The sequence below is a fragment of the Poecile atricapillus genome, chromosome 19 (genome assembly GCF_030490865.1).
Source record: "Poecile atricapillus isolate bPoeAtr1 chromosome 19, bPoeAtr1.hap1, whole genome shotgun sequence".
Classification (NCBI taxonomy): Eukaryota; Metazoa; Chordata; class Aves; order Passeriformes; family Paridae; genus Poecile; species Poecile atricapillus.
This window is the reverse complement of record NC_081267.1, coordinates 10151992-10174943: the sequence shown is the minus strand read 5'-3', so window position 1 is coordinate 10174943 and position 22952 is coordinate 10151992. Positions and strand designations below refer to the sequence as shown.

The following is a 22952-nucleotide window of genomic DNA, read 5'->3' as shown; positions in this document are numbered from 1 at the left end:
CTTGGGTGTAGCCCTGGCCAGGCTCTTGTACTGCCCAAGGTGTATCTGTAACATGCTGGTCCTGGGTGGAGAGACAAAATCCACGACTCGTGCTCCAGGTGCTCATCAGACAAAACAGCCTCGTTTATTACTCAGAACTCATTTAAGTACTCAATTCAAATTTCCCAGGCTAGACAGCCATTGGCTGATACTTCCCTCCCTGCCCTGCATCCTGGCCAGTGGTGTGCAGTGGTTCAGACATGAATTAGGCTGGCTAAATTAGATTTGTGTTATGGCTAAACTAGATTTACTGCTAAATTAGATTTGTGTTATGTCTAGATTTACTTTGTCCAGTCCTGACCAACTGTACTATGACCATACTGTGACTATTTACCCTTTTTGGTTAAATTAGAAAATATAAAATGCTCTCTGTTATCCTATCTGCAAGGGCCCTTTGCAGACATGATAACAGGGACAGCATGGGTTTAATTTGAATGAAGTTTTCTAGTTAACTTGACACACTTAATTCTCTTCAGCAAGCAATATGCTTTGTGTACTAAATTGAGTTTGCAACACTCCCTTCCAGGAGCTGGCAGACAGGATCACAATCCTTCAAGCTAACAAACCACAGGTTAACTACTTATAGTTAAAAGTTACAACTTAAAATTAAAAAACAAGAAAGTATTTAGAACTGAGATTATCCTGAACTCTTTAAACAAGAAACAAAAAACATTCAATGTTTAGAACCGTGAGAAAAACCCAACTTAGCAGAAAAACAATTTGTAAACAAACAGTTTTTAAATGAACTGTCTTTTCAAGAGTCTGATTTTCATGGTGAATAAGTTGTTCTGGTTACTCTTCTTCAATCTCCTCCATCACATCCGTAGAGGTACTATCAGGAGGGTGTTGTTTGTGGTCTTTGGCTGTATGTTCGACTCTTTCACATCGGTTGCAGCTTGCATTATCACTTCTTTGTCCCTGAGCTGTCCCCTGTGGAATGGGCTTGTGTGGACAGTTTATTTTCCCGTGGCCTTGTTGTCCACACTTGTAGCAATGGGGTGTGAGTTTAACAGCAGCTGTAATAGAATTGGCTAGCATATCCATGTGATGAGATCCAGTCCCAACCTTAGCACATGCTGTAATCATCTCCTCCAGAGATGGATTCTCTTGAGGTAATGCAGCTATAATTTTTCTACAGTCTTGGTTTGCATTATCTCGTGCCAGTTGTAGCATTAATTGACCCCTTGCTTCACTGCATATATAGCTCATGGGGGTTTTATCTTCTACTTGAATAGCTTTGGGTTGGCACTGACAAGTTGGTAATTTTTGTTAGAGCTCACATTGCTAAGTCTTTCACTTGTGTTAGAATTGCAGAGTTCAAGCGAGCCTGGGTTTGGGGATCTTCTGATACTGCTGAATGATTTATTGTATGAACAGCCTTAGCTACTTTGCTTTCTGGGGTCCCACCACACATTCCTCCCTCTTGTTTTTCAGTAATTCCTGTTAAAGTGCCATGTGCTCTTTCCACAATGGCCTGTTTTATTGTTATTTGAGGAACGCCAGTGTGGTGTGTTACACTCCAGGGCTGCAGGAAATGTTTTGTTTTCTGTGAGATGTGTGTTGTTTTGATGCTATGAGGGATGCTCAAAACAGCAAAGGCTGACTGCCAGTGTGCAATGGCATCCCGACCCTTTTCTCTTGTGTGTTTTATAGCACATATTGCTGATGAAAAGGTATCTATGGATAAATGTACATATTTTAAATGTCTAAATTCAGGGATGTGTGTGACATGGGTTTGCCAGATTTTTAAGGCACACAGTCCTTGAGGGTTTGCTCCCGTCTGCAGTGGTGCAGTGTGGCCCTGGTGTCCTGATGGGACACTTGTGGTTGGGTTCTTTTTCCCCCTTGGACTGAAGATTGATGAGATAGAGGCAGTTTTCTCTTGTTTGGACTTGGTTGTTTATTCTTCTTTTATCTCCATTACATGTATACAGGGTACAAGGAGCTACAAGCAGCTATGTGCACTAAGATAGAAAGGTGCAAAATGACTAACAAAGATCTTCTTCAAGGTTTTTTATATGTTCATGTACCCAATTAACAAATGCCAAGGAGATATTTTTTCTTATTGACCCAATGACCCAACACCTGTGTGCTGCACTGCAGCATTCTTTATCCAATCACCTACTACTACCCAAAAACCTCTAGAAGAAGATGAAGAAGAAAGAAGGACAAGAGACAACACCCTGAATCCTCCATCTTGTCCTCTATTTTCTAAACTAGTTTAAACTCCAAACTTAAACTTCTTCATGCAGTGACATAAGAAATCTCTTTAATCTACACACTTACACTCCTGGTTTTTCTATTTAACAGTTGTTTTCACGGTGTTATATGAAATTCAGAGTTTTCTTGGATGTCAGAGCCAGGTATCAGAGATAAGGGCACACTCTCAGTGCCTCTGACAACAACAGTAAACGAAGTTGAATATTGTTAAGTGTTATTCCACTGTTAAATCCTGAAGTCATATGTTGTAAGTTAGCTTAACTACTGTTACGTTCTTTTGCTAAATTGTGATGTTTGAGGTATAAATTAAGGCATAAGTGAAGTCCTGTTAAGTTTGAACTCTGTTAACCTCAAACACACACACACACACACACACACACACACACACACACACATGGACGGTTCTGGGTTCATTTCTGGTTCAGTTGCCTGGATTTTGTTTGGTTTTGTTGTTGCTTTGTTTCCTTGCTGTGCCTGAAGTGTCCAGTCAGGAGCATAGTGACTCTTGCCAAGGAACTTTGTGCTGCTGGTGCTTAATATTAAATCTGGTTTTTGCTGCTCCCTTGCTGGGGATTTTTTAAGCGCTCTCAAGCCCTCGTTAGTGACAGGGTGAAGGAGCCCTGGCCCAGGCTCTGGCCCTGGGGGACACAGGGACGCTGCCAGGGGTTCCCTGTCCCCCTGTCCCACAGACCTTGGGATGTCCCACAGCCATTCTGTGATGTCCCAGTCTGGACTGTGATGTCCCAGCCCCTCTGAGATAACAGAACCTACTCTCTGATGTCACAGCCTTCTCTCTGACATCACACACTCTTCTCTCTGATGTCACACAGCTGCTCTGTGATGTCACAATCTGCTGTCTGATGTCACAGAGCTGCCCTCAGGGATTGTGGTATCTGCTCTGTGACCTCACAGCCCACTCAGTAATGTCACAGCCCACCCTGTGGTGGCTCTGTGATGTCATACAGAAACTCTGTGATGTCACAACCCACTCTGTGATGTCATGCATTCAACCTCTGATGTCATAGTCCTCTCTGTGATGTCACAGCCCACTAAGTGATATCACCCAGCCCACACTGTGACATCACACCCTGCTTTCTGATGTCACACATTCCCCTCTATGATGCCGTAGCTGCTCAGTGACCTCACACAACAAACTCTGTGATGTCACAGCCCCATCTGTGACCTCACACAACCCACTCTGAGCTGTCACACAGCCCCTTTCTGACATCACAGCTGCTCTGGGGCTCCAGGACACAGCCACAGAGGTGCTGCTGTGACACAGCCCCCTCTGGCACATCCCACAGCCCCTGCCAGTGCTGAGCCCCTGGGAGCTCTGTCTGGGCCTGCTGGTGTCCCTGAGCTGCCCTGGCAGGGCCCCAGCCCTGCTGGGCTGTGCTCAGGAGCTGCTCCTGGCCAGAGCTGTCTCTCTGCAGCGCTGCCCTTGCCAGGAGCTGCCTCTGGGCCAGGAGCCCGGCCCAGCTCAGCAGCACAGACACAGCACCAGCACTTTCATCACCCTCTCGGGCCTTTGGGGCTCTTGGCATCACACTCAGTCCTTCAGAGTGTGCTCCAGAAACTTCTCAAGAACTCCAAGTCAGATGGAAACACTGAAGTTTCTTGTAGTTGAAATGGGAGACACGAGTGAGAAAGCGTCCCCAGGTTCCAGGTAGAGCAGAAGACTGGAGGCCCTGATGGCAGCTGGGGACAAGCAAGGGAAAGGTGTCTGTGGTGCTGAGCAAAGCTGGATGTGTTTCAGGAATGCCAAGGGCCAAGGGCTAAGCCCCAGCCCCTGGCAAGGCAGATGCTGTCCCTCCCTCATTGCTCAGGGCTCTTCCCGGGGCACTGGCATGTGGGGATGTGCAATGCCAAGGGCAGCACCATGGGGCGGCCCCTGCCAGGCTGCTGAGCAGGGACAAGGAGGCAATGAGGCCCCAGGGCTGCCAGGGTCACTTGTCCCCTGCTGGCCTCAGGCCCAGGGCCAGCAGCCATGGCCCAAGGGCTGCACAAGTTGCCTCTGGCAGGGCCTTGCAGTTGCTGCCCATCCCTGTGCCCTCTCCAGCCCTGGCTGCCCTGTGGTGTCCATGCCCTGCGCCTCTGTCCCTGCAGGCTGTCGTCATCCCCCGGCTGCCCCACCTCGCTGGCCCCTTCCTTTGCTGACAGCTCTGTGTATGTCAGAAGGATCCACCATCTCTGAAACCACTCTTTAAACATCTCATGGCTCTCCTCCACTGTCCTCAGTCTCCACCCCACAGATTATACAGCTCGTTTGTCCCTATATAGTCATGTGCCCGAGGCCTCCAGACCCCTCTTTGGCAGATATCTGAGATTTCTGCAAGGTGTTTCCGAATTAAAACCATCTTCTCATAGTGTAAGAACATCACCAGAGGACAGGGCCAACCCGACCTCTCTGTCTCAGCAGCTTTTTTCAGGGAACAATCCTTGGATATATGAAATTTGGGAGGCCAAATTAAAAATGGTCCCTGGACAAGAATACCAGTTCTTTTCCATGGGGAGGAAGGAACAGAGCCCCACAGTATCAGGGGCAGTTGTGTCGGGACCACCAGAGGCCCAGTGTATTTGTCCTGGTTTAGGGCAAATTTGGGAGAAAACCTCCAGTGGGGCTCCCCCCGGGAAGCAAACCCACGTAGCCCTTTTTTCCCAGCCCCCAACCAGTTCGGGAAGAGATTTCTCTGAGAGAAGTGGAAAAAACCTGTTTATTTCACAGGTACAGCACTACCCAGCACATAAATGAACGATATCAAATTAAAAAACCTCTCGCCGTTCAGAAGAGATGACAAACTTCAGAGGGTCTCCTTCCTGTGGGTGTTCGCTCTGTTATCAGTCCCTCTTGCACTGGAAAATGCCGCTGCCCAGGCTGGGCTCCCGGTAGTCCATGGGTGCAAGCTCCCGGTGCTCCCCCGAGTCCCCAGTCCAGAGCAGGTTCGATTCGTTTCAGAAAAAGGGAAAGAAAACAGTCCAGGAAGACCTCTCTGCTTTGGCTAGTTGGAAAAGCCAAGGCGATCTGTGTCTTGTTGTCTGTCTGTGCTGTAGTCAAAACTCCCAATGCGGGGGGAGCAAGTACAGCCTCTGATAACACACTCGGTGCTTCTTTTCCACTCACTTTTACTCTCAGATGGAATTTTAAGAATACAAAACCTGTGTCTGGGTTAGGTGGACAAATGGGGATACAATTTAACATCATAATCAACCCAGGACACTTTCTCTCCTGGGGATGTTGTGAGCACGGAGATGGTCACGGCTGATGGGGTCGCTGAGAATCCCTCGGTGTCGGCTGGAGCGTGATCGGGTCGCGAGCTTGCTCAGCAGCACTCACAAGGTCTTATCTGGGGTCGCCAAAATGTTAGCGTTCAGGAACACACATAATCACAGAATGATTATATAAAGGTGCTTTATTAAGAGCTCTGGGTGTCAGGGGTACACAGACCCAAATCTGACCCTTCTTGGTTTTGAGTTGGACATGTTTTTATACTCTATCCTTACATATAACTTACGTATTAATTATTAAACTTACATTGTTCTATTGTAAACATTGTTTTTACCCAAGCATGGATTTCTCGTGATCCCCCCCAGCCCCCTAACATTGTTCCTCATGTTCTTTAAACAATAATTATATCTAATCACATCTAGCAATTGTATTATTTATCATATACTCACTACACTGGTGCAGTTTGACATGATCTATAGCAAGCACAAGGCCTAACATTTGCCACGGTCTACTTTTCCCAGGGCTTGCCAAGCCGAACTTTCTTTCTAAGTCCCCAAATTTTCTAAAATTTTATAACCTTTTACTATCAACTCCACAGTCTCCACCCACCCACCAGGAATCGCAGAACTCCAACCAGCCCCGCTCCCCACCGTGGCCTTGTCTGGCCTGGGGGGGAGGAGGCTGAACCAGAGCCCTGTTACCTCTTCAAAAGCCAGAAACCAAAGAGAAAGAGAAATTCCCAGGCTTAAGTTTTATGGGGTGGTGTTCACAGGTTGGTGTCACTTTTCAATGGGCAAAACTACTGTCAGTTCTCAGACATGGCCAGGTATTGGCTAGGAGAAAAAACTCCCATCAGCCTCCAGCCACCTTAACTTCCTTAGCTGTTTCGCATTTTTTCTTAAATGTCAATCTATCACACACCAGCACAAGTGACAGCCCCAGTGTTCCCCTCTCTGTGACACCACAGCAGTGACAGCCTCAGTGTTCCCCTCTCTGTGACACCACAGCAGTGACAGCCCCAGTGTTCCCCTCTCTGTGACACCACAGCAGAGACAGCCCCCATGTTCCACTCTCTGTGACACCACAACATTGACAGCCCCAGTGTTCCCCTCTCTTTGACACCACAGCAGTGACAGCCCAAATTTCCTCCTCTCTCTGACACCTGTTGTGGTTTTAAAGCATTAGTTTAAAAATCGCAGGAAAACTTAGTCATTTTTTCCTGTGAGATGTGGATTATGAGAAGGGCAAAAGAAGCTTAAAACTTAAAAGGAATAGAGTAATTTTATTAACCAAACTACAAGGATAAGAAACCAGAATAAAACTTCCAGAAACCCTTTTTCCCCACCACCCTGTGCTTCCTATCTTTGGGAACTGACAACATAGAGGACAAAAAAATACCTGGTGGTTAAAACGGTAGTAACTTTGCTATAGTCTTTTCACCAGTTTTTGTCGAGAAAAAGAAGTTCTCTTTTGGCAATCTATGGATTTTTCACATGAAAACCATTTTCTCATGGCTTCCCATTGCTCTGATGCCAATCGCCCAGAAAACTCTGCCATCAGTCCTTTCCTTCCATTTCACAGCACTCTGAGGTGTGTTCTTGGGCCATGATTCAAGGGGTGTCATTTGAAGGATGAGATCTTCAAAGGCAAAAGTTCTCTTCATTTGTCTCTGTGATCATCTCTGGAAACAGAAATTTTTGCTTTGTCTGTTAAGAGCCACAAATCTTCAACAACTCTCACTTCTCCTTTCCTCTTCCAGCATCTCCTAGGATTACAACGACTTCACCCTTTACTCAGCTTCATCAATGAATTACTTTTGCTCACATTTACACTTTGAAATACTCCATCCTCCCAAAATACTGTTTCATGAATTCAAGGAGTTTTTTCAGGACATGATTGTCCCTCTCCATAGCTTGAACAAAAGAAAATTTCAGCTTATTCAGGCATCTCCTTATTCTCTTCCCATCTGAGGTTGAATTCCTTCCCTCGCTTGCTTTGATAGCTGATGCTGTCTCTTTATGTGTTGATCCCTCTGTCTTCCCCTCTCTCTGGAAAAAGGATTAATCTGCAAGTCTCATCTGGCTAGTGAAAGGGTTAAACTCTTGCCCAGGCCTTGATCTCTGCCGAGGCAGCGGCTGGAGCTGCTTCTCATGGAAGATTTTTGGTAGCTGCTCTGGAGGAGTGTGGCCACTGTCTCAGCACGCCGCAGCTCAAGAGCTTTCCCTCCCCTTCCTCGGCAGTCTCTGCTGAAAGCCAGCAGCATCAGAAACTGAAGCCCAGCCAGGAACCAGCCTGGCCTGGCAGCCCCGCTGCACAAGGCTCAGTGAGCCCTGCGAGGGCTTCAGCCCCTCTGGGAAGGGGCTCCTGTCACTTCACAGTCTCCATCCCCCGCCAGGAACCGCAGAACTCCAGCCAGCCCTGCTCCCCACCACAGCCTTGTCTGGCCTGGGGGGGCGGGGGGGGAGGCTGAACCAGAGCCCTGTTACCTCTTCAAAAGCCAGAAACCAAAGAGAAGGAGAAATTCCCGGGCTTAAGTTTTATGGGGTGGTGTTCACAGGTTGATATCACTTTTCAATGGGCAAAACTACTGTCAGTTCTCAGAAATGACCAGGTATTGTCCCGGACAAAAAACTCCCATCAGCCTCCAGCAACCTTAACTTCCTTAGCTGTTTCTCTTTTTATCTTAAATGTCAATCTATCACACACCACAGCAGTGACAGCCCCAGTGTTCCCCTCTCTGTGACACCACAGCAGTGACAGCCCCAGTGTTCCCTTCTCTGTGACACCACAGCAGTGACAGCCCAAATCTCCTTCTCTCTGTGACACTACAGCAATCACAGCCCCAGTGTTCCCCAAGTTGTGACACCACAGCAATGAGAGCTCCTAATTTCCTTTTCTCTGTGACACCACAGAAGTGAGAGCCCTAATCTCCTTCTCTCTCTGACAACACAGCAGTCACAGCCCCTTTGTTCCCCTCTCCGTGACACCACAGCAGTGACAGCCTCCATTTTCTCCTCTCAGTGACACCCGCTGTGAGCAAAGCAGGGAGCACAGCGCCTGTGGAAAATCAGGCTGCGTATCTTTCTCAGTTTCACCTGAGAAAGTGTCCTGGGAAATCAAAAGGAGGAATTAAAACAATCCTCAGAGATAGAAGACAGCCTTGCAGGTGCTGTTTGTCAGTTTCTTTTTTTCTTGCAAGAGAAGGTCGAGGGGTGGTGCACCCCACTGACCGATGATGGTGATATGTTAGTTTACTAACAAATAAGAGTTTTACCTTTCTGTACTTTCACATATTGGTCTATAAAATGATCTGAGGTAATTAAACTCGCTTTCCTTTTCAACTCATAAGAGAGTCTGTGTCGTGCTTCTCATCGTTCCCAATAGCATGACAGGAACCCTCCAAAAATGCATCAAAAATGGGGAACTCCCCCTTGAATCCAAGGGATTTGGGGGAATTTTTTTCCCAAAAGCAGCAGGTTTTTCAGGGTTGCAGGGGAGGAGAGACCCCCTCCAAATTCCTGGAGGTGTCCCAAAGACACCGTCTGCGGAGGCAGTGGAGTGGGACAAAAAGGGCTTTTTAGGGAAATTAAGGGAATCTGGGGGGATTTGGGTGAATAGTAGGGAATGTTGGGATTATTGGATGTCTGGGGGGTGGATCTCAATTTTGCGGGGTCTTGCGTTCCGGGGCCGCAGGATCATGTCCAGGGATACCACAGTTACCAGGAACAGGCATGGGACACCAACGAGATGGGATTCTGCTCAGGAAAACATTTATTCAGCTCAGGAACAAACTCAGATCCAGAGACAGCCCCAAACAGAGGCAGGGAGATGGGGTTTGAGAACCAGGGTGGAGTTCAAGGTCAGGGACCACTGGGAACACAGCAAGGGAGAAACCCCAGGGGCCCAAACCCAATCAGAAATCCCTGGGCTGCCTCCCCACGAGGGGTCCAGGGTGGAGTTTCTTCCTGGGTTTGCAGGGCCCATCCTCCGAGGCAGAGGGATGGAATTCCCTCTTGCCCACACCTCTCACTTTAACAATGTTCATTTGAAACTAAATCCTTGCCTCCCTGGGCAGGGGCACCTCTGACAAAAACTCACTCAGTAATGGGCTCCCCCTCCCTTCATCATCCCCAAACTTTGGCTGTCTCATTGCAGACCCCACCCCACCTCCCCAATCCCAACCTCAACCCATCCCATTCCTGCTGGACATCAAGACCCCTTCCCAATCCCTATTTCCCCCATTTCACACCTCCCAAACTCTATCACACCTATCCTGCCCCACCCAATGCCCATCTCACCCCTCCTGATTTGCATCCCACTTCACCCAGTCCCCTTCCAACCCCATTCCACCTGATGCCTTCAGAAGGCTGACCTAGAACAGAGGCTGGACAGAGTTAAGAATAAAGTTTATTAAAAGGCCTTAAAGGATAGACCTTGGGCAGTACAAGAGCCTGGCCAGGGCTACACCCAAGATGGACCAAAAATGGTCACAGAAATGGACAAGTGATCATGAGGTCTCACATTTTTGTAAGTTTAGGTTCATCTGCATATTTGGGTTCACTGTCCAGTTACAGCTTCAGATGATCAAGTCCCATCCTTCTTGTTTTCTCTCTTCAGTCCACCCTTGTTTATGCTTCTGGGCCTGGAACTTGTAACAACTGTCCTTCGTATCAAGCTAGAAAAGGAATTGTTTTGTCTACCTACTCTGTGAAGAGAGCTCACTAACAATTAACAGGAAGTTCAAAACTACAAACCTAGGCAGCGCAGAATATGAAAGATATGAAAGCTAAAACTTAAGGCAACACACCCTGAGGGGCTGTGGAATCCAGGAATTTGGGTGGGATTGAGTTGATTTCAATGGCACTGAGTGGTTTTGAGGTGACAGATAGAACTCGCTCATCTCCTTGAGTGCCAAGAGATGGAGACAAATATACCAAATAACACAAAAACCCTCCCCATTTACCTCCCTGAATACCAGATTCCCTTCAAGCACTAGTAAAAGTGAGGTTTTAGATGCCTTTGACGAATCTGTTAACTTTTACCTCAATTTTGTCTGTTTTAAAGGGATGAAGATGAATGAAAAGAAAATTAGGGCCAAATCAAGATGACCACCAGCCCAGTGTGTTCCCAACACAGATCACTGGGAACGTGGGTCATCAGGGCTCTGCCCAACGTGGGTCCTCTGATGGGGGATGGAGCTGGAGCAGCGCACGAAACTCTTCCTGCACTTGGGGCACTCACAGGGCTTCCCTTAGTGGTGCTTTTGTTGGTGTTGGGTCAAGTTAGAGCTCCTGGAGAAGCTCTTCCCACACTGGGGACACTCGTAGGGCCTCTCCCCAGTGTGGATGCGCCGGTGGGTGATGAGGTGGGAGTTTTGCTTGAAGCCCTTCCTGCACTCGGGGCAGCGGAAGGGCCTCTCATCCGTGTGAATCCGCTGGTGCAGGAGGAGATCTGAGCTGGTCTGAAACCTCTTCCCACACTCAGGACACTCGTAGGGCCTCTCCCCAGTGTGGATGCTCCGGTGGGTGATGAGGTGGGAGTTTTGCTTGAAGCCCTTCCTGCACTCGGGGCAGCGGAAGGGCCTCTCATCCGTGTGAATCCGCTGGTGCAGGAGGAGATCTGAGCTGGTCTGAAACCTCTTCCCACACTCAGGACACTCGTAGGGCCTCTCCCCAGTGTGGATCATTCGGTGGATGGTCAGTTGGGACCGCCATCTGAAGGTCATCCCACATTTCTCACACTCATAGGGCCGTTTCCCAGTGTGGGTCCTCTGGTGGATGGTCAGGGAGGAGCTGTTTCTGAAGCTCTTCCCACATTCCCCACACTCGTAGGGCCTCTCCCCAGTGTGGATGCGCCGGTGGGTGATGAGGTGGGAGTTTCGCTTGAAGCCCTCCCCACAGTCAGGGCAGCGGAAGGGCCTCTCATCCGTGTGAATCCGCTGGTGCCTGAGGAGATTGGAGCTGATTCGAAACCTCTTCCCACACTTGGGACACTCGTAGGGCCTCTCCCCAGTGTGGATGCGCTGGTGACGGATGAGTTGAAAGCTCCAGCTGAAGCCCTTCCCACATTGCCCACACTGATAGGGCCATTCCCCAGTGTGGATCATCTGGTGGCGGATCAGGCTGTTGCTCTGGCTGAAGCTCTTCCCACACTCCAAGCACTTGTAGGGCTTCTCCCCATCCTGAAGCTGCTCATGGACCACCAGCTCAGAGCCCCGGCTGGATCTCCGGCTGCCTTCCCGGCACAGGGTGGGTCTTTCCTCCTCAGAGCACCCTGGGATGGGTTTGGAGCCCTTCCTCCTCCAGGATGTCCGGGGCTTTTCGTCCCTGATGGATTTCTGCACTGTGGAGCTGCTCAAAACGGCCTCTTCCACGAGGTTCTGCTGTTGGGATTTGTCCTCCCTGGTCTCCATCCTCAGCTCCTTGTCTGGGGGAGGAAGGACAAGGAGAGGATGGGATTTGCCTCCGTGCCAGAGGGAAGGGGAAGGAGATCCCCCCAGTGCGTCCCCGGCAGGACAGCGTCGGCAGCGGGGTTGTCCTGCAGCCGGGGGCCATGCTGGGCTGGGAGATGGAGCAGGAGAGAGGGGGAAAGGGGCACTGACTTCCTCCTCACCTGCCCAGGTGTCCTGGGGCATCTTCCTCTTCCTCACAGGCTCCTTCTCCATCCAGTCAAGGTCTGGGAATGAGAGATCCTGGTTTGGGGAAAATGCAATTCATGAGTACATTGGGTTGGGGGGTTCCTCCTGCCCAAGTCCATCTCTAGAACTTACCAGGCATCTGGTGCCCATATAAACCTCCCAAACACCAAGATTCAGCCCTGAAAATTCCTCCCAGGAGTTCCCCATCTCTGCTCTCTCCCCTTTGCTGTTCAGGGGTTCCCCCCCATCCCAGCTGCGGGGGGTCATGCTTGCACTAAGGGTCCCCCGTTTGCTCAGTCCCTGCCCTCCCCAGGCTGCTGGGAGTGCCAAGAATGTAAAAAGTTCCCCTTTTCCATCTTCTCACTAACAGATGCTGGAAACCCCAGTGTCCACCCAAGGGACATTTTCCGCTCAGCTTTGGAGTCCTTAATTCTTAAATATCCCCCCCCCCGCAAAAATCCAACCCAGGGACCCCCCAGGATATCTGGGCTGAGCTCCCCCTCTCGGGGCACCTGTGGGATGGGGGATGATGATCCCATGGGTGAGGGGACTGTGAATTCAGGGAGTGCTTGACCTCGTGGTTCCTTCTCCTTTACCTGATCCTCCTTTGTCCCTCCTCTTCCTCCCTCTCCTCCCCTTCCATCCCTCCTCCTCCTCTTCCTCCCTAACCCCACCTCCTTCTCCTACTTCCATCCCTTCTCTCTCTCCTTCTTCATCCCTCCTCTTCCATCCCTCCTCCTCCTCCCCCAGGAGCAGTGACACCCTCGGTGCCCCGTTCCCAAACCCCTCACAGCCCACGGCAGGAGCGGGGATGGAGCCGGGACAGGTCGGGATGCGCAGCGCGGGGCTCTCCGCTGCTCCCACCCGCTGGGGACGGGGGGAACCCGGCCTGGGGAAAAGGAGAGGGAAACTGAGAAAATTGGGGGCTGCAGATCCAACCTGGGGCTGGCTGGGGACCCTGGCTGGGGACTGCCAGCCCTTGGGGCTGCTCTGGGGAGATGCGGGAGGGGGAACACAGAGAGAGCTGGGGGATCCCAGGAGTGGCAGCACTGGCAGGGACTGGTTTGTACTGGGATCATCCTGGCAGTGGCTGAGATTGCACTGACTGTGTACTGACATCATACTGGGATCATACTGGGATCATACTGGGAGCAGCTGGGCCCATGCCAGGAGAGACTGCGATCACACTGAGGGAAACTGGGATCATACTGGGATCATACTGGGATGATACTGGCAGTGAACAGGAGCCTGCAGGGGGCAACTGAGAACAGGTTGAGGGCAAATGGGATATACTGGGAGTTACCAGGATCATGCTGAGGCTGACTAGGAATACCTGTGAGCAACTGGGGTCATGCCAGGAGCAACTGGCAGGAACTGGGAATTCCTGGGTGCATGCTGGGGGTAACTGGAAGCAACAGGACTTATAGTGGGATGAATTGGGATCATGCTGGAGGTGAATACAATCATACTGGCAGGGAATCCAACTACACTGAGGCTGATTGCGAGTGGTTGTGAGCAAATGGGATCATGCTGGAAAGAATTGGGAGGGACTGGGAATATGCCCTGCGCTCCCCAGAACCCCGGTATCACCCCCCATATGTCCCATAAGTGTTCCCCAAACCCTCCAGGATCCCCGAGTGCCCCCTCAGGGCCCGCTCGGGACCCCCGAAAGCGTCCCTGGATCCCTGAATGCTCCCGACCCCACAGATTCCCCTTCCAGCAACTCCTGGGAATTCATCTCCCATCATCCCACAACACAGTTCTGCGCCCAAACCTCCTGCCGTGCCCCGCGCCCTAAAGAGCCCGGTTACAGCTCCCCAGGTTCCCCCCAAGTGCTCCCGAGCCGTATACATTCGCCCCGAGCACCTGCAGCACGGCTCGGACGCAAAAGTTTTCTCCAAGCGCTTTCCCACACCGCCAAACGCGCCTTCCGAGCCACTTCCGGGACTACAGCTCCCATCATGCTCCGCGGCGCCCATAGAGCGCTATTCCAGCCGGGACTCCATCTCCCGTCATGCCCCGCGCCTCACCGGAACCCATTGGAGCTGCGCCTACAACTCCCGTGATGCTCCGCGGCCCCATTAAACCATATTATACCGGCGCCTACAGCTCCCATCATCACCCGCGGCCCAGAGATTCCCTGTTACAGCCCCCCAAGTGCCCGCCCGGACCCCGAAGGGCCCCCAGATTCCCCTCCCTGACCTCCAAGCACCCCCCTGGACCCCCAAGTGCTCCCACGGACCCTGAATTGTCCCACAGAATCCCTAAGTGCCCCTCCAAGTGCCCACCCGGCTCCCCCAAGTGTCCTCCAGACCCCCAAGTTCTCTCTAAATTCCCTCCCCAGACCCAAAACTGCCCCAAATGTTCCCCAGAAAAGTCTCCATGTACCCCAAAGTGGCTCCTTTTACCCTGTCTGAGAAAAATTTAAAAATTATGACCAAAGGACTAAAAATAATAATTAGCATAAAGAGGGAGAAATAGTGGTCAATTAATTAATGAAGGGAATTGTGATACTTTGAACCAAGGAACAATAATATTTTTAGTCGCTAAAAGTTTATCAATTCTGTTATAGAAATATAAAAATTAGGTTATAAATATACAGAATTATTATAAAAAGTAAAATTTTATTTTTATTAATTAATTAGATTTTAATGATAAAGAAAAGTTTATAAATGTTCTCAATGTTTTGAGATGTCAGTCCCAGGTGGGCAATGTCAGACATGCTGAGGCTCGGGGTGAGGAGCAGGTTGTCCAAACAGGGGCAGCCCACAAGGGGCTCATTCTTCTCTGTGACCAGACCTCCTAAGGAGACATTCAGCATCAGGATCTCATGGGGAATGCTTCTGTCATCTCTTCTCTCAACTAAAAATTAAAAAAAAAAAATCCCCTTGATTTAAAAAAAAAAATAAAAAAAAGTGGTGGATTTTCAAATCTTCCTGCTTAACAGAACTCCAAACTGACTCCAAGCAGCTGCACAAGCCTTGGACTTGAAGACAATGGAAGGAAGAGAAAGAGCCCCCGAGGTTTTCTGTATTTTAATGAACCCCAGGCTGGATTTGGGGCTGAGTCCAGCACCCTCAGGCACTGAGAGAAGGTTGAAGAAGCTGCTCAAGGAGTCAGAAGCAAAACTCCAAGTGCCTTGGAGCATCCCTGGGCCCCACTGACTGCCGGCTCCTGGCACACTCAGCCATGGCATGGTCCAGTCTCACACTGGGACACCTCCTGCACCAAAATTCTACCCTGGCAGGGACTTTTCTTTCTCCTCCCCTCCAGGCTGAACCTGCCAAGCTGCACTTTGGGGAGGTTTCCTTCTCTTGCCACTGCCCAGGAAAGCTGTGTCTCCTGCTGTTCACAAACAGAGAAGGGCTGCTGGGGGATGTGGGGGTTGGAGGCTGCCTGGGGTACAGTGTCCATGAAATCATCGAGTTTTGAAATATTCTGTGAAAGAAGGAGGGGCATCAACAAAACTCCTACACTGGACTTAGGAAGAACAGACTTCAGCCAATTAAGGACGCAGATTTGGGGAGTACCAAATCAGATACTGAGTTTTTTAAGGGAAACAGCCTTTTAAAACACAGGATTCCAGGAAGGATGGACACATTCAAAGAAAAAAATCTTGAAGGAGCAGGAACAGCCTGTCCCTCTGTGACAAAAAATGAGCTGGTGAGGAAAATGACCAACCTGGCTGGGCAGGGAGCTTTTGGAGGAACTCAGGGAAAAGATGAGGGTGCATCACCTTTGGACAGAGGGGCAGAGAACTCAGGAAATGTTTAAGGATGTCATTAAGTCACGCAGAATGAAAAGTAGAGAGGTGAAAGCTCAGTTAGAGCTTAATCAGGCTGCTTCTGTTAAGGATAATAAAAGTGCTTTTATAAATGCATGAATGGCAAAAGGAAGACTATGGACAACCTCGATTCCTTATTGGGGGGATATGGTTACCAAAGATGAGGAAAAGGCTGAGGTACTCAACACCTTCTTTGCCTCAGTTTTCAACATCAAGACAGGTTTTCCTCAGGACAAGTGCTCTCCTGAGCTGGTAGATGGGGACAGGGAGCAGAAGAGCCCCCTGTAATCCAGGAGGAAGCAGTCACAGACCTGCTGAGCCACTCTGATGCTCACAGGTGGATGGGATGGGATGGGATCCATGCTAGGGGGATGAGGGAGCTGGTGGATGAGCTCCCCAAGCTGCTCTCCATCATTTCTCCTCATCAGTCCTGGCTCACTGGGGAGGTCCCAGAGGACTGGAGGTGCCAGTGTGAGCCCATCCCCAAGAAGGGCTGGCAGGAGGCTCTGGGGAACTGCAGGCCTGTCAGCCTGAGCTCGGTGCCTGGTGAGGTTTTGGAACAGATCCCCTTGAGTGCCATCCCACGGCACCTCCAGGATGGCCCAGGGCTCAGACCCAGCCAGCGTGGCTTTAGGAGGGGCAGGTCCTACCTGACCAACCTGATCTCCTTTTATAAACAGCTGACCCGCCTGGTGGGTGCGGGAAAGGCTCTGGATGTGTCGAGCTGGACTTCAGCAAGGCCTTGGACACGGAGAGCCACAGCATTCCCTGGAAAAGCTGCAGCCCACGGCTTGGACAGGAGCACTCTTTGCTGGCTGCAGAACTGGCTGGAGGCCGGGCCCAGAGAGTGGTGGGGATGGTGCTGCATCCAGCTGGTGTCCAGTCCCTGGTGGTGTCCCCAGGGATCTGTGCTGGGCCCAGTCCTGGTTAATATCTTCACTGAGGGTCTGGCTGAGGGGGTCGAGTCCAGCACTCACAAATTGCAGATGACACCAAGCTGGCTGCGAGTGGGGATCTGCTGGAGGGCAGGACAAGGAGACACAGCCTTAAGCTGCACCAGGGCAGGTTTAGGCTGGACAATAAGAAGGAGTTCTTCCCAGAAAGGCTGATTGGGAATTGGAATGGGCTGGCCAGGGGGGAGGTGACAGAGTCACTGTCCCTCTCCAGTGGAGTGCGGGAGTGACATCAATCTCTGTGCTTAATAACTGATTTTACTTTAAAACAATTGCTTCAGAATTGCTTCCTGTTTCAGCCTGAATGTCTGTGGTGGTTTTGTATTAGTTGATATTTGGTGAGGAGAGAAGAAGCCAGCCATGCAAATGATTTTTCTAGGAGGGAGCTGCCAAGAGCTTCCTCTGTGCTTAGCAAAAGCAATAGCTGGCTGGCTCTGAGAACTGACAACCTATGAAACCATTTAGAAGCTGGATCCACCTGTGTGAAATCCCCATTTTAAAGACAGGCAAGCCCAGGAAAGCTCTCTGTTGTTTCCAGCTGTGAAGAGTTAACTGGGTGCTGGTCAGGCCGGCCCTGCTCCAGCCTGGCCTGCACCGAGCCGGGCTCCGCCAGGCCCCGGGAGCGGCTCTGGGCTGGGCCAGGCCCCTTCACCACGGCCCGCGCGGCCCCAGAGGCTGCCGGGCACAGGGAGGGGAAGCCATCGGCCCGCAGCTGGAATTGAAGGGAGCAGGGGCCTGGGACCAGCCATGGGGGCAGAACAGCCACGACTGTTCTGGCCGGGCCCCCTGAGATCTTGGCACAGCCCCAGCACGGTCTGAAATCCATCACTGTGACTGCTTCGGCCACTGCCCGGCAGAAACCATCATGAGCATCTGCAGGTCGGGGTGAGATATTAACTCTTTCTGTGCACAGATGAGACCTGCAGACCTCGATCCTCCCCTTGGGTGAGAGGAAAGGACAGAGTGGGAGACTAATGCCACAAGTATGGTAGGCTACACCTGTCTTCATATGTCATTGAATTAGAGAAAAACTCTCTCCAGGGCAAATTATGCAACACTTTGCCTCACAATCCATCAGTCGTAATTACAATGAGAGGTAGATCCTAATTACAATCCAATTAGAGCAAATCAACATTGTGTGAATGGCAAGAAGAATTTGCTTGTCAACAGATGAATATGTCCCACTCAAGAATGAACAAAATCTGCCTTTACTTGGAAGAAAGTAGACAGGGAGCAATGCAGTATTTGGGTTTTCTCCAGTGATAAATGGGGCAAGAAGCTGTAACAACTCACCTGTTTTACAGAACACAAGTACTGATACAGCCAATAGTGCACCACCACTGAAGGGATCTTCAGAACATTCCTTTATTTCTTAACAAGGAATGGGCAGCAAAATGCTGGCATTTATCTGAACTGGAAGCCATGTTCCTTTCCTGTTTCTGCTTGAGCACACTGTTCTTTGCAGACTTCACTGTGCAGCCCATCAATCCTCTCTTGGCCAATAGCTAAATGGCACAACTACCAAAACACAGGTGCCAGCATCATCACCCCAGCATTATTCCAGCACTGCTTTGCTGGTGCACAGGAGCACAGAATGGCTTGGCTTGGAAGGGACATTTAAAGGCCATCTAGTCAAGTGCCCTGCAGAGAGCAGGGACACCTTTAGATCAGGTTGCTCAGAGCAGGAGCTTGAATGTCAGCAGGGATGGATGCCCACCCCTCTGGGCAACCTGTATCAGGGTTTCAAAACCCAGAGTAAAAAATATCTTTCTTATGTCTAGTCTGAATCTACTGTCCTTTAGATTGAAAACATTCCCTCTCAGTCTTGTCACAACAGGCCCTACTAAAAATTCTGTCCCATCTTTTTTACAAGCCCCCTTAAAGTACTGAAAGGGAGCAATCAGGTCTCTGTGGAGCCTTCTCTCTTCCAGGCTGAACACACCCAGCTATCCCAGCCTGTCTCCAAAGCAGAGGGGCTCCAGCCCTCAGAGCGTTTTGTCCCTCCTCTGGACCAGCTCCAACAGGACCATGTCCTTCCTGTGCTGGGCACCCAGAGGTGGATGCAGTACTCCAGGTGGGCTCACACCAGAGCAGAGGGGTGGTGGAATCACCTCCTTCAAGCTGCTGGGCACCCTCCTTTGGAGGCACAAGGCTGGCTCATGTCCAGCCTCTCACCTTGCAGCAGCCACAAGTCCTTCTCAGCAGGGCTGCTCTCCATCCCTTCATCCCCCAGCCTGTGAGATCAGCTGGGCTGGGACCCTGTAATAGCCCTTGGAAAGAGCTGCAGGGCAGGATGAGCTCCCTAGTGAAGAAGGCAGATCCCACTCCCCACACAATTCCACCCTGGCCATGAGGTCACAGCAGCCTGTGGGGTGACAGCAGGCTGAGGTGACAGCAGGCTCTGAGGTCACAGAGGTCCCAGAGCCCCGTGGTTGCACAGCACCACAAGGACCGAGCAGTCAGTCCTTGACCACGACTGTTGCGGCAGCAGCGGCGGCGGCAGCAGCGGTGCTGACATTGGGACAGCGGTGTCAGGACAGTGGTGGCAGCAAGAGCTGCAGGACTGGCAGTGGGCAAGGCACCATGGCCTTTGCTCTGCGCCTCCTCCTCCTGCTCCTCCTGGCAGTGGCCCTGCCTGACAGGGCTGCCCAGGCTGCTCCATGGCAAGCAGGGCGAGCAGGTGAGCCCGCGGCCTCGGTCCCCTTTCCCGGGACAGTGCTCCCTTCTCCCTGGGAAGCATTGGGGATGGTTTTCCCCAGGACTGAAGGGAGGGTTTCCTCTGTGGGAGGGAGAGAGGCCTCAGGGGCCCTGGGCTGGTCCTGCTGCCCCTCCAGAGATGTTGCACGGGGCCTGCAAAGAGGGTGGAGAGTGACCAGAGCCAGCCCAGAGCTCCCCAGGCCCCTCTGCAGCTTTGGCCATGTCCATTGACATCTGGCTCCCACAGCCTTACCCAATCACCTTGCAGTGCCCAGTTCCCTAAGGCAGAAGGGGGTCCCAGCACACCATGGAATGGTTCTGATCTGTGCTCCCTTCCAGATGAGGGTGGTAGGAAGGCTTCTCAGGCAGCTTGGCTTCATGATGATTTTCTGCCTCTGGAGCCCCATGCAGGTATGTTCTCACTGTCCCAACAAGGAATAATCATTGACAACCTGGCAGGAACCAGGTGACAGAAGCTTCTGTGGCTGTTGAGTTACAGGTGTGTCTGCAGCGAGGATGTTTCAAGCTCCTTTGCTGGTTGCTGCACACAAGCCCAGCTCCCATCACAGGGGTGAGTGGTGTGTCCCTGCTGATCCCACAGGCTGAGCCCTGGTTCTGTGGGATCCATTCATCTGAAATGGAAATACTTTCTGTTAAGGTTCTCCTAGAGGGAGGAACAAACCTACAGAAGACAAGATGCTGAGTGAACTGGATAGACACCATGGTGGGTCCATGTCCCTCAGCCTTCTCCTGAGACTCAGCAGCCGGGGGCTTTCCCTGCACATCTGGACACGCTGTGCCCAGCACAGCAGGAAGGGATCCATGTCAGCGTCACTGCCCCACTGCTGCTTTCACGGCCTGCAGGGCTGTTTTCCAGCCTGGCCTGGCTGCAGCTTCTCCCCAGCCTCTGCAGGAAGGCATTTGGCATCAGCTGACAGGGAGCCCAAACTGCACCGTGTTCCATGCACACCCTGAGATCCCCTTAAAATTTCCCAGTCTTGGGGTAGATGTGGAATGGCAGCTCTTTGGAGGAGGGAGGGCCCTGGCCTGGCTCCAAAGTTTTGATGGCTTCCTCAACCTTATCCATGACTTTGACAAGTATTGCCTCTTGAACATGCCACCTTCCTGTTGGGGAACAGCCCCACCTGATCCAGCTGTGGCTCTTCCTTTCTCCAGAGATGAACCCAAAGGCTGTGCTGAACGCAGCGTTTCCCGGAGGAAGCAGTGGCTCATGGGCAGCCTCTGCTGCAGGAAGGGAGGCCATGCCAGGCATAGTCCCAGGAGGTAATTGCTGTGTCTCTGGGCCTGAGCCCTGCTGAGGCTTGAGCTGCCATCTCTGCTGCTTGGCTGTGTGAGCACAGTGCAGAGGAATTATCCTGAGCAGGCTCAGGTCATTTGTCTACTGAGCAGTCTTGCTGGGGTCCCTCCATGGGAGACACGTCCCAAAACCTGGCAGCTGCTGCAAGGGGTGCCCATGGTGGGGAAAGGGCTGAGGGGGAGGGTAAAGCTCCAGTGTGCCCTGACAGGGCCTGGCTCTGTCCCCTTGGGCTGGGGGAGCTGTCCCAGCTGAAGGAGAGAGGGCAGGAGAGAGGGCAGGAGGGAGGTTTCGTTACCTGTGGCACTGAATGCTGCGGTTTGGCCCAAGGCCTTGGGGTTTCCTCTGTGGGAGGGAGAGCCCATGGGCCCTGGGCTGGTCCCACTGCCCCACCAGGGATGTTGCACAGGGGCTGCAAAGAGGGTGTTGAGAGTGACCAAAGCCAGCCCAGAGCTCCCCAAGCCCCTCTGCAGCTTTGGCCATGTCCATTGACATCTGTCTCCCAAGGCCTTACCCAAACCCTTTGCAGTGTCCAGTTCCCTAAAGCAGAAGGGGATCCCAGCACACCATGGAATGGTTCTGATCTGTGCTCCTTTCTAGACAAGCGTGGTAGGAAGATTTCTCCAGCAGCTTGGCTTCATGAAGATTTTCTGCCTCTGGAGCCCCATGCAGGTATGTTCTCACTGTCCCAACAAGGAATAATCATTGACAACCTGGCAGGAACCAGGTGACAGAAGCTGCTGTGGCTGTTGAGTTACAGGTGTGTCTGCAGCAAGGACATTTCAAGCTCCTTTGCTGGTTGCTGCACACAAGCCCAGCTCCCATCACAGGGGTGAGTTGTGTGTCCCTGCTGATCCCACAGGCTTGAGCCCTGGTTCTGTGGTATCCATTCATCTGAAATGGAAATACTTTCTGTTAAGGTTCTCCTAGAGGGAGGAACAAACCTACAGAAGACAAGATGCTGAGTGAACTGGATAGACACCATGGTGGGTCCATGTCCCTCAGCCTTCTCCTGAGACTCAGCAGCCGGGGGCTTTCCCTGCACATCTGGACACGCTATGCCCAGCACAGCAGGAAGGGATCCATGTCAGTGTCACTGCCCCACTGCTGCTTTCATACCCTGCAGGGCTGTTTTCCAGCCTGGCCTGGCTGCAGCTTCTCCCCAGCCTCTGCAGGAAGGCATTTGGCATCAGCTGACAGGGGGCCCAAACTGCAGCACAGGCCATGCACACCCAGAGATCCCTTGCAATTTCCCAGTCTCAGGGTTGATCTGGTGTAGGGGCTTTTTGGAGGAGGGAGGGCCCTGGCCAGCCCAAATAACCTGGCCTTTCTCCTGATCCTTATCCATGACTTTGACAAATATTGCCTCTTGAACATGCCACCTCCTCAGTGGGGAATGGTTCTGTCTGATCCAGCTGTGGCTCTTCCTTTCTCCAGATATGAACCCAAAGGCTGTGCTGAAGGCAGCGTTTCCCGGAGGAAGCAGTGGTTCACGGGCAGCCTCTGCTGCAGGAAGGGAGGCCATGCCAGGCACAGTCCCAGGAGGTAATTGCTGTGCCTCTGGGCCTGAGCCCTGCTGAGGCTTGAGCTGCCATCTCTGCTACTTGGCAGTGCCTGCCTTTCAGGGATTTTGCACAGAGCATGGAAAAGATGTTGAGAATGTCCAGAGCCAGTCCAGAGCTTTCCTCAGGCCCCTCTGCAGCTTTGGCCATGTCCATTGACATCTGGCTCCCATGGCCTTACCTGACCCCCTTGCAGTGCCCAGTTCCCTAAGGCAGAAGGGGATCCCAGCACACTATGGAATGGTTCTGATCTGTGCTCCCTTCTAGATTGGGATCGTGACATGGAGCATCTGGAAGTGCTGGTAAATGGCGGTTTGAAGACCTTGCCAGATGCTGGAGGCAAGTTCTCAAGGTCCCTTTCTGCACAGAATAATCAGTGTCAAGGTGGCAAGAGCTCACTCATGTGCCGTTTCTCTCAAGAGTCTGAAGGTTGATGGATTCTGGAAACCTCGCCCCATTCCCTTCTGGAGCCCTGAGTGATCCCACAGCATGGCTGTCAGTGGGAGGAAGGAGCATTTA

General features: G+C 51.6%; 2 pseudogenes; one reads left to right on the top strand and one right to left on the bottom strand.

Annotated features, from left to right (window-relative positions):
* The window catches only part of LOC131586383 (zinc finger protein 850-like), a 434360-nt pseudogene that overhangs the window by 139919 nt on the left and 271489 nt on the right, over positions 1 to 22952 (top strand).
* Positions 1 to 22952, bottom strand: part of LOC131586382 (zinc finger protein 208-like) — a 761426-nt pseudogene that overhangs the window by 555787 nt on the left and 182687 nt on the right.